A 19,709-nucleotide genomic window follows, 5' to 3' on the forward strand; every position below is an offset into this window, starting at 1 on the left:
TCCCCTGAAAAGGTCAGTGATTGTCTACGATCACTGCAGGACTTGTATGTGGCCAAAACTAGGAAGTAGATAAGAATAATTATTGCAGACACTACCCACCCACAAAATGCCTTTTCCAAAACTCCCTTCCACCGAGCTCTTTAGCTCAATTTTTAAAAAAAAAACACATTTTATAAGTCTTTCCACTAAGAAGTCAATCTGTTAAGCTATTCTATTTAGCCACCCCATGCCCCCTCTATTTATCACCTCAGTCATTGCACTGTAAACACTTTAAGCCACCTTTTATAGAGCTGTTTACTTTGTAAATACATGCTGGTATTGTGTATCTATGCACATTTTATTCCATATCTGTACTTTAACCTCTATGTTTATTTTTTTTATAATTCTTTATTTCTGTAATGGTTGAATGTTCTTGTGTTTTGTTGCATGTCATGCCAATACACCACAACAAATTCCTAATGCAAAATACTGGAGATGGTCAAGCAACAACTATGGAAATGAATAAACAGTAGATATTCCAGGCTGAGACTCTTCTTCCGGACTGGAAAGTAAGGGGGGTGGGGTGCGATGCCTGAATAAAATGGTGGGGGGAGGGGGAAGAAGGATTAGCTGGAAGGTATAGGTGAAGCCAAGTGAATGGGAACAGTAAAGAGCTGGAGAAGAAGGAATCTGACAGAAGAGGAGAATGGACCATGGGAGAAAGAGAAAAAGGAGGGGCATCGGGGGGGAGATGATATACAGGTGAGGAGAAGAGGTAAGAGGCCAGAGTAAGGAATAGGAGAAGAGGGAAGGGGGAGGTGAAATTTTACTGTAAGGAGAAATTGATGGTCATGCCATCCTAGATGGAATATGAGGTGTTGCTCCTCCACCCTGAGGGTGGTCTCATCATGGCAAAATGAGGAAGCCATGCACTGACATGTCAGAATGGGAATAGGGATAGAAATTAAAATGGTTGGCCACTGGGAAATTCCAATTTTAGCAGATAGAGTGGAGGTGCTTGACAAAGCGTTCCCCCAATTTATCTCGGGTTTCAGCAATGTAGAGGAGGCCGCATCAGGAGCACTGTATACAATAGATGACCCCAGCGGGATGCATGGGGGTGGGGAAGGGAGCAATAAAGATATGTTAGGTGGTAGGATCCTATTGAAGATGGTTGAAATTTTGGAGAATGATGTGTTGAATACGGAGGCTCATGAGGTAGTAGTTGAGGACAAGAGGAACTTAATCCCTGTTAAGGTGGTGGGAAGATGGAGTGAGTGTGGATGTGCAGGAAATGGAGATATAGGTGAAGGTAGCATCAATGGTGGAAGAAGGGAAACCTTGCTCTTTGAAAAAGAGAACATCTCAAGAGTTACTCGTCTTCATCCTATGAGACTCCGCATCCAAGACGTCATTCTCCACATATTCCACCATCTTCAACCAGCAAACCAAAACAGATCTTTATCTCTCCTCATTCTCCACTCTTCACAGGGATCATCCTTTCGTCCCTCTCCACTAAGTTCCCTCTTAGTACATGTCCCTGCGAATGACAAATGTTACACCTGTCCATTCACCTCATCCCATACCTCTATTCAGGTCCCCCAAGCAGTTCCTTTGGGCGAGGCAACACTTCACCCGTGAATCTGTTGAGGTCATCTATATTATCCAAAGTTCACCTAGCACATTCCAGCCAATCCTCCTTACCTTCCCCCCCACTTTCTTATTCTGACAATCTCCCCCCCCCCCGCATCCAGTCCTGCAATAGAGTCTCAGCCCGAAATGTTGACTGTTTATTCATTTCCATTGAAGCTACCTGACCTGCTGAGTTTCTCCAGCATTTTGTGGGTGTTGCTCCAGATTTCCAGGATCTGCAGAATCTTTTGTATTTATAAATTCCTAATACATGTAAATGTATATGGAGAATAAAGTTGAAGCTCAATCCTTGATTGGTTAGTCTACTATTTGAAAGGCGAGTTAGTCTACTTTTCAGAAGTATTTGGGGAGCCTTCGTATTTGATATAAAGAAATGTAACTTTTAGGAGTGAAAACTTCGCAATATACAAGCACAAATTTCAAAACCTTGCAAGACATACCTCTGTTTTGGGTTTAGAAGAATTTCTCAACACAAATGAAATAACACAAGAGCAGGACAAATAAACTGTAGCGGAGGATTGTCAATAAGTAACGCAAATTGGTTCCTATTTCTGGAATACAATAGATAAATAAACAGTCAGCGTGTTTAGTATTTTGACATTCCATGTTGTTACAACCTACACTCAGAAGCCACTCCATTAGGTGCACGGACACTTGCACATTAATGCAAATATCTAATCAGCCAATCGAGTGGCAGCAACTCATTGAATAAAAGCAGACATACATGGCCAAGAGATTCAGTTGTTGTTCAGACTAAACATCAGAAGGGGAAAGAAATGTGACTTTGACCCTGTTGATGCGAGACGGGGTAGTTTGGGTATCTCAGAAACTGCCGGTCTGCTGGGATTTTCACACACAAGTCTCTAGAGTTTACAAAGAATGGTGAAAAGGAGAATCCAGCGAGTAGCAGTTCTGTGAGTAAAAATGCCTTCTTAATGAGAGAGTTCAGAGGAGGATGGCTAGACTTGTTCAAGCTGACGGGATGGTGACAGTAATTCATATAACCACACGTTATAACAGTGGGGTGCATGAGAGCATCCCTGAATACACAACATGTCGAACCTTGAGGTGGAGGAGACCAGGAACATAAACTCAGTGACTACTTTATTAGGTACAAGAGGTACATAATGATGTGACCACTGCGTGTACAGTCGGCCTTGATCATATCCTAATTGGAAGAGGGTCATAAGTATACGTACTGACATGGATAGAAAATTGGTTGGCAGACAGGCCCCCAACCAATACATAACTCTACTCTCCCCCCATACCCCTCCTCACAGCCCCCCACCCTGCTCTCATGACTACACCCCTTCCCCACATGAAACCACCACGGTGGGCTTCACAGCTGAACAGGTGAGAAGACAATTGAAACGTATCCATCCAAGCAAGGCTACAGGCCTGGATGGTGTCAGCACCAGGGTGCTCAAAGCCTGTGCTCCCCAGCCATGTGGAGTACTCCACCATGTCTTCAACCTGAGCCTGAGTCTCCAGAGGGTTCCTGTGCTGTGGAAGACGTCCTGCCTCGTCCCTGTGCCGAAGACGCCCTGCCTCGTCCCTGTGCCGAAGACGCCGCGTCCCAGTGGCTTCAATGACTACAGACCGGTAGCATTGACATCCCACATCATGAAGACCCTGGAGAGGCTTGTTCTAGAGCAGCTCCATCCTGTGGTTAGACCACACTTAGATCCCCTCCAGTTCGCCTACCAGCCCCGACTAGGAGTTGAGGATGCTATCGTTTCCCTGCTGAATCGTGTCTATGTCCACCTGGACAAGCCAGTGAGCACTGTGAGGGTCATGTTTTTTGACTTCTCCAGTGCGTTCAACACCATCCGCCCTGCTCTGCTGGGGGAGAAGCTGACAGCAATGCAGGTGGATGCTTCCCTGGTATCATGGATTCTTGATTACCTGACTGGCAGACCACAGTACATGTGCTTGCAACACTGTGTATCCGACAGAGTGATCAGCAGCACTGGGGCTCCACAGGGGACTGTCTTGTCTCCATTTCTCTTCACCATTTGCACCTCAGACTTCAACTACTACACAGAGTCTTGCCATCTTCAGAAGTTTTCTGATGACTCTGCCATAGTTGGATGAATCAGCAAGGGAGATGAGGCTGAGTACAAGGCTACGGTGGGAAACTTGTGTCAGCAGAATTATCTGCAGCTTAATGTGAAAAAGACTAAGGAGCTGGTGGTGGACCTGAGGAGGGCTAAGGCACCGGTGAGCCCTGTTTCCATCCAGGGGGTCAGTGTGGACATGGTGGAGGATTACAAATACCTGGGAATAAGAATTGACAATAAACTGGACTGGTCAAAGAACCCTGAGGCAGTCTACAAGAAGGGTCAGAGCCGTCTCTATTTCCTGAGGAGACTGAGGTCCTTTACCATCTGTCAGATGATGCTGTGGATGTTCTACGGGTCTGTGGTGGCCAGTGCGATCAGGTTTGCAGTTGTGTGCTGGGGCAGCAGGCTGAGGGTAGCAGACACCAACAGAATCAACAAACTCATTCATAAGACCAGTGATGTTGTGGGGACGGAACTGGACTCTCTGACGGTGGTGTCTGAAAAGAGGATGTTGTCCAAGTTGCCTGCCATCTTGGACAATGTCTCTCATCCACTACATAATGTACTGGTTGGGCACAGGAGTACATTCAGCCAGAGACTCATTCCACCGAGATGCAACACTGAGCGTCATAGGAAGTCATTCCTGCCTGTGGCTATCAAACTATACAACTCCTTCCTTGGAGGTCAGACACCCTGAGCCAATAGGCTGGTCCTGGACTTATTTCCATCTGGCATAACTTACATATTATTATTTAATTATTTATGGTTTTATATTGCTATATTTATACTCTACTCTTGGTTGGTGCAACTGTAATGAAACCCAATTTCCCTCGGGATCAATAAAGTATGTCTATTTGTCTATCTATCTGTCTATGAAACAAAGAGTAGGGATTAATGGGTCTTTTTCAGAATGGCAAGCAGTGACTAGTGGGGTACTGCAAGGCTTGGTGCTGGGACCGCAGCTATTTACAATATACATTAATGATTTAGATGAAGGAATTAAAAGCAACATTAGCAAATTTGCAGATGACACAAAGCTAGGTGGCAGTATGAAATGTGAGGAGGATGTTATGAGAATGCAGGGTGACTTGGACAGGTTGGGTGAGTGGGCAGATGCAGTTTAATGTGCATAAATGTGAGGTTATCCACTTTGGTGGCAAGAACAGGAAGGCAGATTACTATCTGAATGGTGTCAAGTTAGGAAAAGGGGAAGTACAACGAGATCTAGGTGTCCTTCTTCATCAGTCACTGAAAGTAAGCATGCAGATACAGCAGGCAGTGAAGAAACCTAATGGCATGTTGGCCTTCATAAGAAGGGGAGTTGACTATAGGAGCAAAGAGGTCCTTCTAAAGTTGTACAGGGCCCTCGTGAGGCCACACCTGGAGTATTGTGTACAGTTTTGGTCTCCAAATTTGAAGAAGGACATTCTAGCTACTGAGGGAGTGCAGCATAGGTTCACGAGGTTAATTCCCGTGATGTTGGGACTGTAATATGTTGAAAGATTGGGGCGACTGGGTTTGTATACACTGGAATTTAGAAGGATGAGAGGGTATCTGATTGAAACATATAAGATTCTTAAGGGATTGGACACAATAGAGGCAGGAAACATGTTCCCAATGTTGGGGGAGTCCAGAACCAGAGGCCACAGTTTAAGAATAAGGGGTAGACCATTTAGAACGGAGTTGAGGAAAAACTTCTTCACACAGAGGGTTGTGGTTCTGTGGAATGCTCTGCCTCAGAAGGCAGTGGAGGCCAATTCTCTGGATTCTTTCCAGAAAGAGTTAGATAGAGCTCTTAAAGATAGTGGAGTCAAGGGATATGGGGAGAAGGCAGGAAAAGTGTACTGATTGAGGATGATCAGCCATGATCACAGTGAATGGTGGTGCTGGCTTGAAGGGCTGAATGGCCTACTCCTGCACCTATTGTCTATATCATGAGTCATTATTGTTTAATTGGACCAAAATCTCACATAGTAAATACGAAAACACAATTTTCAGGCTATGTTGAGGGTATTTCCCTCATTGTCTTGAGTTTGGAGATATTTTCTTTCAAAGCCTGTGAGTTCTATTTCTTCTTTCCATATCACAAATATTCCTGCAAGTTCCCAGTCATCTAATGTTTTTTGTGGGGATATGTGGGCAGTGGAGTGAGCCAAAATGGTAAAATGTAAAAATATACCATTGAGAACATCATCCTCTGGAATAAAGTCTGTTAAAAAAAAAGAAATAGAATCATTAATTATTTAGAAATAAACTTACAGTAATAAGTATTTGACAGGTTTGATCATTGCCAGGATTTTCATTTCAGCACTGAATTCACCAGCTTTTACTCCTTGTGTTAGAACTGGCCAATTCTGATGTGCAGGCATCTGCCTCAACTCCACTTATATCTCTCAGCAGATGCAGCTTGGTCTGCTGGGTCTTTTAACGATGCAGATTTCCACACAAGATGTCCTTTGCCTCCAAAAGACCCAGCACAGTATTTTGCTTCCTATTCTTTCTCTCCTTATTTTCCATCGTTCTCCCATTATTAAACCACTCAGAAAGCATTGAATGACTTGCATACCCTTGGTCTCTACTATTTCACGGATGTTCTCTCTACCCACCCCTACTCTCAGATTTAAAACATACTTGTCTTCCAACTTCTCTGGTTCTCTCTACAGATTGCAACCTGGCCTACTGAGCATTTCTGGCATTTTCTGTTACTACGTGGATTTCATTATTGTGGTAAATGCAGGAGAGTTTGATACTGCATGTTCACACTAACAGTCTTAAGCTAATCTTTCAAACAAAAATAAAACTACAAGCTAGATAATTGATATTGGACACAAGACCAACTATAGTTTTGAAGAAAGAACAAATGCAGTTTCAGCTGGATAATAATGCAGCTCAGGAGTATCTCTACCACTTAGGTCATACTCAATTGAACTTGTAAATTCGACAGTCACTAGGTGAAAATCCCCACTAACTGCACAATCGGAGTCCCTTCACGAGAAGGTTCAGACTGCCTCAACATAACCTTCTCATGAGCACTTAAAGGACGGGTAACCATTGCCGATCTTTCTGGAAACCCATATCCTGATTTTGATAAACAACACCGAAAGATCAGATTAGAAACATAGAAAACCTACAGTACAGTACAGGTCCTTCAGCTCACAGTGCTGTGCCGAACATGTACTTACTTTAGAAATTACCTAGGCTTACCCATAGCCCTCTATTTTTCTAAGCTCCATGTACCCATCCAGGAGTCTCTTAAAAGACCCTATTGTATCTGCCTCCACCACAGTCGCCAGGTACCCATTCCATGCACTCACCACAATCTGTGTAAATAACTTACCACTGACATCCCTTCTGTACCTACTTCCAAGCACCTTAAAATTGTGCCTTCTCTATTAGTATTTTCAGCCCAGGGAAACAGCCTCTGACTATCCACACGATCAATGCCTCTCATCATCTTATACACCTCTATCAGGACACCTCTCATCCTCTGTCGTTCCAAGGAGAAAAGGTAAGTTCACTCAACCAATTCTTGTAAGGCATGCTCCCCAGTCCAGGCAATATCCTTGTAAATCTCCTCTGCACCCTTTCTATAGTTTCCACATCCTTCCTGTAGTGAGGTGACCAGAATTGAGTGCAGTACTCCAAGTGGGATCTGAGCAGGGTCCTATATAGCTGTAGCATTACCTCTCGGATCTTGAACTTAATCCCACGGTTGATGAAGGCCTATACACTGTATGTCTTCATAACCACAAAGACAACCTGTGCAACAGCTTTGAGTGTCCTATGGACTGGGAACCCAAGATCCCTCTAATCCTCCACACAGCCAAGAGTTTTACTGTTAATACTATATTCTGCCATCAGATTTGACCTACCAAAATTAACCACCTCACAATTATCTGGGTTGAGCTCCATCTGCTACTTCTCAGCCCAGTTTTGCATCCTATCGACATCCTATTGTAAACTCTTGACAGCTGTCCACACTGTCCACAACACCCCCAACCTTTGTATCATCTGCAAATTTACTAACCCATCCCTCCACTTCCTCATCCAGGTCATTTACAAAAATCACAAAGAGAAGGGGTCCCAGAACAGATCCCTGAGGCACACCACTGGTCACCAGCCTCCATACAGAATATGATCCATCTACAACCACTTTGCCTTCTGCGGGCAAGCCAATTCTGGATCCACAAAGCAAGGTCCCTTTGGATCCCATACCTCCTTCCTTTCTCCATAAGCCTTGCATGGGGTACCTTATCAAATGCCCTGTTGAAATCCATATACACTACATCTACTGCTCTACCTTCATCAATGTGTTTAGTCACATCCTCAAAAAATTCAAAAAGACTTGTAAGGCACGACCTACCTTTGACAAAGCCATGCTGACTATTCCTAATCATATTCTGCCCCTCCAAATGTTCATAAAACCTGCCTCTCAGGATCTTCTCCATCAACTTACCAACCACTGAAGTAAGACTCACTGGTCTATAATTTCCTGAGCTATCCCTACTCCCTTTCTTGAATAAGGGAACAAGATCTGCAACCCTCCAATCCTCCGGAACCTCTCCCATCCCCATGATGATGCAAAGATCATTGCAATCTCCTCCCTCGCCTCCCACAGTAACCTAGGGTATATCTCATCCGGTCCCAGTGACTTAGCCAACCTGATGCTTTCCAAAAGCTCCAGCACATCCTCTTTCTTACTATCTATATGCTCAAGCTTTTCAGTTCACTGTAAGTCATCCCTACAATTGCCAATGTCTTTTTCCATAGTGAATACTGAAGCAAAAATACCTCCGTTACCTCCTCCGGATCTATACACACTTTTTCACTGTCACATTTGAGTGGTCCTATTCTTTCACTTCTTATCCTCTTGCTCTTTACATACTTGTAGGATGCCTTGGGGTTTTCCTTAATCCTGCCCGCCAAGGCCTTCTCATGGACCCTTCTGGCTCTCCTAATTTCATTCTTAAGCTCCATCATGACAGCCTTATAATTGTCTAGATCTCTATCATTACCTAGTTTTCTGAACCTTCCGTAAGCTTTTCCTTTCTTCTTGACTAGATTTTCTACAGCCTTTGTACACTATGGTTCCTATACCCTACCATTTTTACCCTGTCTCATTGGAACGTACCTATGCAGAATGCCATGCAAATATCCACTGAACATTTGCCACATTTCTGCCGTACATTTCCCTAATAACATCTGTTCCCAATTTATGCTTCCACGTTCCTGCCTGAGAGCTTCATATTTCCCTTTACTCCAATTAAACGTTGTCCTAACTTGTCTGCTCCTATCCCTCTCCAATGTTATGGTAAAGCAGAGAGAATTGTAATCACTATCTCAGAAATGCTCTCCCACTGAGAGACCTGACACCTGACCAGGTTCATTTCCCAATAACAGATCAGACAGCCTCTCCTCTTGTAGGCTTATCTACATATTGTATCAGGAAACCTTCCTGAAGACACCTAACGAACTCCACCCCATCTAAACCCCTTGCTCTAGGGAGATGTCAATCAATATTTGGGAAATTGAAAATTCCCACCACAACAACCTTGTTATTATTACACCTTTCCAGAATCTGCTTCCCTATCTGCTCCTTGATGTCCCTGTTACTATTGGTTGGTCTATAAGAAAACACCCAGTAGAGTTATTGACTCTTTCCTGTTTCTAACTTCCACCCACAGTGACTCAGTGGACAGTCCCTTCATGACTTCCTCCTTTTCTGAGGCTGTAACACTATCTCTGATCAACAGTGCAACGCACCCACTTCTTTTGCCTCCCCCCCCCGTTCTTTTGAAACATCTAAAGTCTGGCCCCCTAAGTAGCCATTCCTGCCCCTGAGTCATCCAAGTCTCTGAAATGGCCACAACATTATAGCTCCAAATACTGATCCACGCTCTAAGTTCATCTGCTCTGTTCATGATACTCCTTGCATTAAAATACACATCTCAAACCATCAGTCTGAGTGCATCCCTTCTCTATCACCTGCCTATCTTCCCTCTCACACTGCCTACAAGCTTTCTCTATTTGTGAGCCAACCACCCCTTCCTCTGTCTCTTCAGTTCGGTTCCCACCCTCCAGCAAATCTAGTTTAAACCCTCCCCAATAGCCTTAGCAAACCTCCCTGCTTGGATATTAGTCCCCCTCGGATTCAAGTGTAACCCATCCTTATTGTGCAGATCATGCCTGTCCCAAAAGAGGTCCCAAAGCTACAGAAATCCGAATCCCTGCCCCTTGCTCCAATCCCTCAGCACCTGAGAGGCAAATTACCATCCGTGTTTCTCGCCTGCATCCACAGAATCGTCTGTCTGACCCCCTAACTATACAGTTCCCTGTCACTGCTGTCATTCTCTTCCTTTCCCTACCCTTCTGAGCCACAGGGTCAGACTCTGTGCCAGAGGCGCGGCCACTATTGCTTCCCCCAGGTAGGTACCCCCCCCCCAACTGTACTCAGACAGGGGTACTTATTGTCAAGGGGGTGCAGCCACAGGGGTACTCTATAGTACCTGACTCTTACCCTTCCCTCTCCCAACTGTTACCCGCTTATCTGTCTCCCGAGTCCCCCGTGTGACTACTTGCCTATAGCTCCTCTCTATCACCTCCTCACTCAGACGAAAGTCATCGAACTGCATCTCCAGTTCCCTAACCCGGTCCCTAAGGAGCTGCAGCTCAACACACCTGGGGCACATCTGGGGCAGGGAGCCTCCCGGGCATCTCACATTCGATACCGAGAACAGAACACCAGCCTCGCAGACATACTTCCCGTTTCTGTACTACACAAGTAACTTACCTCGCCTCGACCCGTTATTCCCGAAGCCCGGGTGAGCCAAAGCTCTCCTACTCTGGCACCCGTTCTATTAAGCTATTAGATTTGAAACTATTTCATAAACTTACCAGCCAGAAAAGATTCTGCAGATGCTGGAAATATTGATCAACAGCACAGAAATTAAGGGAGGAATTTGGCAAATTCAAGTTTGCCAGAGCAGTTGGGGAGGATTTAAACTCATTTGGCAGGGATAATGAGAACCGGAGGGATCGGGATGAAAATGGGGCAGTTGGTATACAAGTCGATGCAGTGTGTAATAAGAATGCGAGGAAGGACAGGCAAATGATAGGGCAAAATTACAGTCAGTGGGTGAGTTGCCGTATAACAGGGAAGCAAAATCAGAAAATGTGACCAATAGAGGGCACAGCCGAAGGATGTTGGCCCAAAACGTCCACTGTACTTTTTTCCATAGATACTGCCTGGCCAGCTGAGTTCCTCCAGCTTTTTGCATCTGTTGCTCGGGTTTCCGGCATCTGCAGATGAGGGTTAACTTATGAGGAGCGTTTGATGGCTCTGGCCCTGTACTTGCCGGAGTTTAGAAGAGGGGCGGGGGTGCGGTGGGGATCTCATTGAAATTAAATGAATATCGAAAGATTTAGACAGAGTGGATGTGGAATGGATGTTTCCTAAGGTGGGTGTGTCTAGGACCAAAGGCCACAGCCTCAAAATAGAGGGTCGTCCATTTAGAACGGAGATGAGGAGGAATTTCTTTAGCCAGTGGGTGGTGAATCTGTGAAGGCCAAGTCAAGATTATATTTAAAGAAGTTCTTGATTAGTCAGGGCGTCAAAAGTAATGGGGAAAAGACAGGATGAATGGGGCTGAGAGGATAATAAATCAGCCACGATGTAATGGCGGAACAGACTCGATGGCGTTAATTCTGCCTCTATGTTTTATGGTCCTAAGTCAGGCGGGATCTATGGAAAGGAATGAACAGTCAACTCTTCGCGCCGAGACGCTGCATCGGGACTGCAAAGGATGGGAGCATTTATGTGTTGATCATAGACTCTTGGTTATAAGCAAGTATCACGAGGGTCGGGGACTCGGGAACGATAGAAATTAGGAGACTGGCAGCTGTGATATCTGGAAAGAAAGGAGGTCATGCCTAGTTTACAATGTGCCCTCTCGTGCTTGAAGGTAATAAAATACTAGTCTGATATGTGATTTACAAAAATTATATGGAGCTTTTAGTCGCCATTCTACCCTACCTGCAACCACAACAGTCAGCTGAGTTCCGAAGCCCTGAATATTCTTGGAGAACGAAATGATAGCGTTGCAATAATATGTCCCGCTGTCTGCAAACTCAAGGTTATTAATCGTCAAGGTGCTATTGAAACTTGAAGAATTAGTTCCAAACACACTGATGCGACCATCTCCACTCTTGGTGCTGATGTTTCTCGCGTACAAATCACCAGAGATCTCTTTAGTAAAATGCCAATAAAAGCTGCCGTTTACCAACTCTCCCTTGTCTTGTAAAGTACAGCTGAAGGAGGCAGAATCCCCTACCAGCAGCCGGAGCGATCGGGGAGTTTGCTGCAAATCCAGTCCGGTGGCAGCACCTATCACAATACAGGTCGTTAAAGTTGCAAGTAGCAAACAGCAAACATAATAATTACACATTAAGTGTGAACAATTGTGTGTCGCTTTGAATCTATTATACTTACAGATTGCTACCAGGACCAGAATGGTGATCATAATTTTTCTTCGAAAAGGCTGAAGCTCAAGAATAACTGTTCCAAACAAATGGCTTCCATTGTCAGTTCTCGTTTCATCATTTCCTTTTTAAAGCAATGTGACTGGTCATCATCTTCTCTGCCGGATAATTTGAATTATGTAGTAATATCGATTTTTCTCAATACAAGAGGACATGGCTTTAAGGTAAGGGGTGGGAAGTTCAACGGGGATATTAGAGGAAGGTTTTTTACTCAGAGAGTGGTTGGGGCGTGGAATGCACTGCCTGAGTCAGTGGTGGAGGCAGATACACTAGTGAAGTTTAAGAGACTACTAGACAGGTATACGGAGGAATTTAAGGTGGGGGCTTATATGGGAGGCAGGGTTTAAGGGTCGGCACAACATTGTGGGCCGAAGGGCCTGTACCGTACTGTACTATTCTATGTTCTATGTTTTATCTCTAGTTCATCGTCACAGCAACCGGTTTCCGGGACAGACCACGCTCTTAGGTGCCATGCACAGGTCACTGAAGGGGAGCGCAACAATCCAGCCCGTGACAGAGTCTGCACATCCTACAGGGCATTATAGAGCAACAAATGAATTGCAGGACAACCTTGGGGAGTCCAGCTTCACCTGTGGGGTGGGAGCTGTTGGTGCTTCTGGTGGAACCCCTGTATCAGTATACAGAGCCAAGGTAGTCGGTATAAAGAAGAACAAGGGAGTGGCGAGCCAGGCAGATGAGAGTGGTGGACGGGGGAAGGATAAAGGATAAAAGATTAAGCCAAGTATAGAGAAAATAGGATGGAGTTAGCAGACAAAGCCAGGTGAGGGATGACAAAAAAGGAAGATGCTGAAAGGAGGGAGAGATGGAGTGAAAAAGGACGCAGCTTCTGCAGAGAAATAACCAGGAACTCTATATCTGGTCACAACATACTGATGCAGCTATAAAGAAAGCAAGACAGCGGCTATGTTTCTTCAGGAGCTTGCGATTTGGTTTATTACCTTTGGTCACCTAAAGCACTCGAAAACTTCTACAGATGCATCTCGGAGAGCATTCAGACTGAATGCATCACCGTCCGGTATGGGGGTGGGGGGCGGCTACTGCACAGGATCGAAGTAAGCTGCGGAGGGTTGTAAAATTAGACAGCTTCATCATGGGCACTAGCCTCCATAGTCTCCAATACATGTTCGAGGAGCGGTGCCTCACAAAGGTGGCATCCATCATTAGGGACCGCGTCACCTAGGACATACCCTCTTCTCATTGTTATTATCGGGAAGGAGGTACGGAAGCAGGGGCGGCACTGAGGTGGTGCTAGCTGGAGCTATAGCCCCAGCAGAAATTGCAATAGCACCAGCGTAGCACCACCAAGAAATTAACTGAAACTTCACATACAAATTGCAGATTTTGAATACAGCTTGTTTCTCCAGTTGATCAAGTGAAACAGCGCCCCCAATTACCATAGCACCCACGCAGCAATAAAATTATAAACTCTATCAGATCCACTCTACACTTCTGCTTATTTGTTCGTTGTCAATATCTCGCCGTTGCTGCGTTCAGATCAGTTAAGCTGATCTAAGATCACTTAAGGTGGTGATGTCACTCACTCTCACTCACGCGTTGGTAGTATACATCCAGGCGCGAGACTAACGGATGCCCCCCCCCCACACACACACACACACACACTCACACACACACACACACACACACACACACACACACACACACACACACACACACACACACACACACACACACACACACTCACACACACACACACACTCACACACACACACACACACACACACACACACACACACACACACTCTGCGCTTTTGCAACTCGCACGTGCATTATTTTGGCCGGTGTGAAATATGGATCGATTTTTAGTGAGAAAACGACCTCCTCCAGAGGAATCAGTGATGTCTCAGCCTGAGCATATCTTAATTGAAAGTGACATGCAGAAAGTAGGGATGAAGACGACAGCAGTTCGTCGAAGGAGTGTGAGGGCGAAGCAGAGGAACAAGAAATGGAGCAGGATTCACAAGAGAACGTGGATGAAGCTGCTCTTACTGCTGGTGGGAATACTGTTAGCGATGTTAGCCAGCAGCCTGAGGAAGGACCCCGTCGGCCAGCATTGAAAATAGTCATAGTCATACTTTATTGATCCCGAGGGAAGCACCGTTCGCTGCTCGCAACAGTTTGGCAATCAGCAAGGGAGTTTTATTTGTGGCTGGTTTGACTGACTGGAATATTCGAGCACGAAAGATACTACGTTTTGCTTCGCATGCAAGCATTACCTGTCTGGAGGACATGGGTTCTATTCTGAGTCTACCTTCACTGTCACCGGTTACCGCAACCGGCGGAAAGCTAGAACAGCTTTCAAAACCCACCATGTAAATGCTGCTCATAAGTTTGCTATGGAGGCACGGGCCGAATTCAGATCGAGAAAACAAGCGGTTCAAGATTGGGACATTAGCTTGACAAAGGACATGCAAAGATTGTCCAAGAAAATCGTGAGTATATGAGAGCTGTGGCTGAGTCTCTAGCAAGGACAGACATTGATTGACACAGTGGAATTTCTAGCTCCAATGAGTCCCTACCGCGAAGCATTTATAGATTTATACAAATTGATCTGCATGTCACTGACTCTACCTGTGACATCTGCCTCGTGCAAACGGAGTTTCTCTTGCCTCAGACCGCTCAAAAACTACCTAAGGAATAACAGTGAAGATACTCAGAACAGCAACTTGGCCCTGTTGGCCATAAACAGGCAAAGGACCAAAGCACTTGAAATCCAGAAAATCATTGATACTTTCAGCACCAATCACAACAGACAGATTGTGCTTCTCTGAAAACATCAATGGTGAGTGCAGTTGATTTTTTTTAAAAAATTCGGCCAAGACTAATGCTGATTATTATTATTATTTTGTGGTGGATATCCCATAGTCCTTACGTTTCCTGAAAATCCTAAACTATTACATTTACTGCTATTAAGCCTACTGGTTTTGCTTAGACTTCCAAGCAGTGATTCTGTTGATTTTTGTTTTAAATTCATTAGCCGAATTTGGCAGTTTTGGCAGTTGGTCTGTGCAATCAAGTCAATCAAGATTTGAATAGATCAGCAGAAAGCCGTTGATTAGACAATCAAGATTTGAATAGCTCAGACTCAGCAGAAAGCAGCTGATTGGGCAATCGAAGTCAGGTGACCAAGCATTTTGAAAAGCTCAGATAAATGGAGGGGTAGCTCAAGTGGAGCAGCCAGCCAGTGAGTGAGTGGGCCAGTGAAGGAGTGGAGCTTTGACTCGAGAGGCTTCCACGAGAAGAGGCGGAGGACAAGCTTGTTCCCAGTTATTCTTTACAATGTCTCCTGAGACGGTAATGTGCCTCTCATGTGAGATGTGGCAGTCTTTGGGGAACTCCTCTCTCCCGCAGAGTCACATCTGCCAGAAGTGCATACGGCTGGGCGATCTGGAAGACCGTGTAAGGAATCTGGAGCAGCACCTGGATGAACTTCGACTCATAAGGGAGAATGAGGCAGTCATAGATGAGAGCTACAGGGAGGTAGTCACACCTAGGCTGTCGGAAGCAGGTCGTTGGGTGACAGTCAGAGGGGGGAAAGCGAAGGTGAGCAGACAGGTAGTGCAGAGCACCACTGTAGCCATTCCCCTGAATAATAAGTTTACCATCCTGGATACTGTTGGTGGGAATGACCGACCAGGTGTGAGCCACGATGGCAGGGCCTCCGGCACTGAGTCTGAGCTGGTGGTGCAGAAGCGTGGGACGGAGAAGAGGAGAGCTGTTGTCATTGGAGATTCTATAGTCAGGGGAGCAGACAGATTTTGTGGACATGAGGAGGACACTCGCATGGTTTGTTGCCTCCCGGGTGCCAGGGTCCGGGATGTCTCTGACTAGGTGCACGACATCCTGGTACGAGAGGGAAAGCAACCAGAAGTCGTGATACATGTTGGGACCGATGACATAGGCAGGAAGAGGGATGAGGTCCTGAAGTGTGAGTTTCGGGAAATAGGCAGAAGGCTAACGAACAGGACCTCAAGGGTGGCATTCTCAGGATTGCTGCTAGGGCTACGTGACAATGATGGTAAGAATTGGAGGAGATGGCAGTTGAATGCATGGCTGAGGAGTTGGTGCAGGGAGCAGGATTTTAGATTTTTGGATCATTGGGATCTCTTCTGGGGAAGGTGGGACCTGTACAGATTGACTGGGTTACACCTGAACTCAAGGGGGAGCAATATCCTAGTGGGTAGGTTCACTGGCATGGTTCGGGAGGGTTTAAACTAATTTGCAAGGGGGATGGGACCCAGAGCGATAGAGTAGTGGAAGAAGTGCATGGAGTAAAGCCACGTCTAATATATAGAGGGGCTTTGAGGAAAGAGAAGCAGAATAAACGGTGTAAAGGTAGTAAGGTAGAAAGGCTGAAGTGTGTGTACTTCAATGCAAGAAGCATCAGGAACAAAGGTGATGAATTGAGAGCTTGGATACATACATGGAAGTATGATGTAGTGGCCATTACAGAGACTTGGCTGGTACCAGGGCAGGAATGGATTCTCAATATTCCTGGATTTCAGTGCTTTAAAAGGGATAGAGAGGGCAGAAAAAGGAGAGGAGGGGTGGCATTACTGGTCAGGGATACTATTATAGCTACAGAAAGGGTGGGTAATGTAGCAGGATCCTCATTTGAGTCAGTATGGGTGGAAGTCAGGAACAGGAAGGGTGCAGTTACTCTGTTGGGGGTATTCTATAGGCCCCCTGGTAGCAGCAGAGATACAGAGGAGCAGATTGGGAGGCAGATTTTGGAAAGGTGCAAAAATAACAGGGTTGTTATCATGGACAGGCCAACTAGGGGGAATGCCATACTAGATCTAGTACTAGGTAATGAACCAGGTCAGGTCACAGATCTCTCAGTGGGTGAGCATCTGGGGGACAGTGACCACCAGTCCTTGGCCTTTAGCATTATCATGGAAAAGGATAGAATCAGAGAAGACAGGAAAAGTTTTAATTGGGGAAGGGCAAATTATGAGGCTATAAGGCTAGAACTTGTGGGTGTGAATTGGGATGATGTTTTTGCAGGGAAATGTACTATGGACATGTGGTCGATGTTTAGAGATCTCTTGCAGGATGTTAGGGATAAATTTGTCCCAGTGAGGAAGATAAAGAATGGTAGGGTGAAGGAACCATGGGTGACAAGTGAGGTGGAAAATCTAGTCAGGTGGAAGAAGGCAGCATACATGAGGTTCAGGAAGCAGGGATCAGATGGGTCTACTGAGGAATATAGGGAAGCAAGAAAGGAGCTTAAGAAGGGGCTGAGAAGAGCAAGAAGGGGGCATGAGAAGGTCTTGGCGAGTAGGGTAAAGGAAAACCCCAAGGCATTCTTCAATTATGTGAAGAAGAAAAGGATGACAGGAGTGAAGGTACGACCGATTAGAGATAAAGGTGGGAAGATATGCCTGGAGGCTGTGGAAGTGAGCGAGGTCCTCAATGAATACTTCTCTTCGCTATTCACCAATGAGAGGGAACTTGATGATGGTGTGGACAATATGAGTGAGGTTGATATTAAGGGAGAGGTGGTGTTGGAGTTGTTAAAATACATCAGGATGGGTAAGTCCCCGGTGGCCTGATGGAATATTCCCCAGGCTGCTCCACGAGGCGAGGGAAGAGATTGCTGAGCCTCTGTCTAGGATCTTTATGTCCTTGTTGTCCACGGGAATGGTACCAGAGGATTGGAGGGAGGCGAAAGTTGTCCCCTTGTTCAAAAAAGGTATTAGGGATAGTCCGGGTAATTATAGACCGGTGAGCCTCACGTCTGTGGTGGGAAAGCTGCTGGAAAAGATTCTTAGAGATAGGATCTCTGGGTATTTAGAGAATTATGGTCTGATCAGGGACAGTCAGCATGGCTTTGTGAAGGGCAGATCGTGTCTAACAAGCCTGATAGTTCTTTGAGGAGGTGACCAGGCATATAGATGACGGTAGTGCAGTGGATGTGATCTATGTGGATTTTAGTAAGGAATTTGACAAGGTTCCACGCGGTAGGCTTATTCAGAAAGTCAAATGGCATGGGATCCAGGGAAGTTTGGCCAGGTGGATTCAGAATTGGCTTGTCTGCAGAAGGCAGAGGGCCGTGGTGGAGGGAGTACATGCAGATTGGAGGATTGTGTCTAGTGGTGTCCCACAAGGATCTGGTCTGGGACCTCTACTTTTCGTGATTTTTATTAACGACCTGGATGTAGGGGTAGAACGGTGGGTTGGCAAGTTTGCAGATGACACAAAGATTGGTGGTGTTGTAGATAGTGTAGAGGATTGTCAAAGATTGGAGAGAGACATTGATAGGATGCAGAAGTGGGCTGAGAAGTGGCAGATGGAGTTCAACCCTGAGAAGTATGAGGTGGTACACTTTGGAAGGACAAACTCCAAGGCAGAGTACAAAGTAAATGGCAGGATACTTGGTCGTGTGGAGGAGCAGAGGGATCTGGGGGTACATGTCCACAGATCCCTGAAAGTTGCCTCACAGGCAGATAGGGCAGTTAAGAAAGCTTATGGGGTGTTAGCTTTCATAAGTCGAGGGATAGAGTTTAAGAGTCGCGATATAATGATGCAGCTCTATAAAACTCTGGTTAGGCCACACTTGGAGTACTGTGTCCAGTTCTGGTCGCCTCACTATAGGAAGGATGTGGAAGCATTGGAAAGGGTACAGAGGAGATTTACCAGGATGCTGCCTGGTTTAGAGAGTATGCATTATGATCAGAGATTGAAGGAGCTAGGGCTTTACTCTTTGGAGAGAAGGAGGATGAGAGGATGATAGAGGTGTACAAGATAATAAGAGGAATAGATAAAATGGATAGCCAGCGCCTCTTCCCCAGGGCACCACTGCTCAATACAAGAGGACATGGCTTTCCGCTGAACCGTGTCTACGCCCACCTGGACAAGCCAGCAAGCACTGTGAGGGTTATGTTTTTTGACTTCTCCAGTGCGTTCAACACCATCCGCCCTGCTCTGCTGGGGGAGAAGCTGACAGCGATGCAGGTGGATACTTCCCTAGTATCATGGATTCTTGATTACCTGACTGGCAGACCACAGTACGTGTACTTGCAACACTGTGTGTCCGACAGAGTGATCAGCAGCACTGGGGCTCCACAGGGGACTGTCTTGTCTCCCTTTCTCTTCACCATTCACACCTCAGACTTCAACTACTGCACGGAGTCTTGTCGTCTTCAGAAGTTTTCGGATGACTCTACCATAGTTTGATGCATCAGCAAGGGAGATGAGGCTGAGAACAGGGCTATGGTAGGAAACTTTGTCACATGGTGTGAGCAGAATTATCTGCAGCTTAATGTGAAAAAGACTGAGGAGCTGGTGGTAGACCTGAGGAGAGCTAAGGTAGCAGTGACCCCTGTTTCCATCCAGGGGGTCAGTGTGGACATGGTGGAGGTTTACAGATACCTGGGGATACAAATTGACAATAAACTGGACTGGTCAAAGAACACTGAGGGTGTCTACAAGAAG

This window comes from Mobula hypostoma, chromosome 6 (genome assembly GCF_963921235.1).
Source record: "Mobula hypostoma chromosome 6, sMobHyp1.1, whole genome shotgun sequence".
Lineage (NCBI taxonomy): Eukaryota > Metazoa > Chordata > Chondrichthyes > Myliobatiformes > Myliobatidae > Mobula > Mobula hypostoma.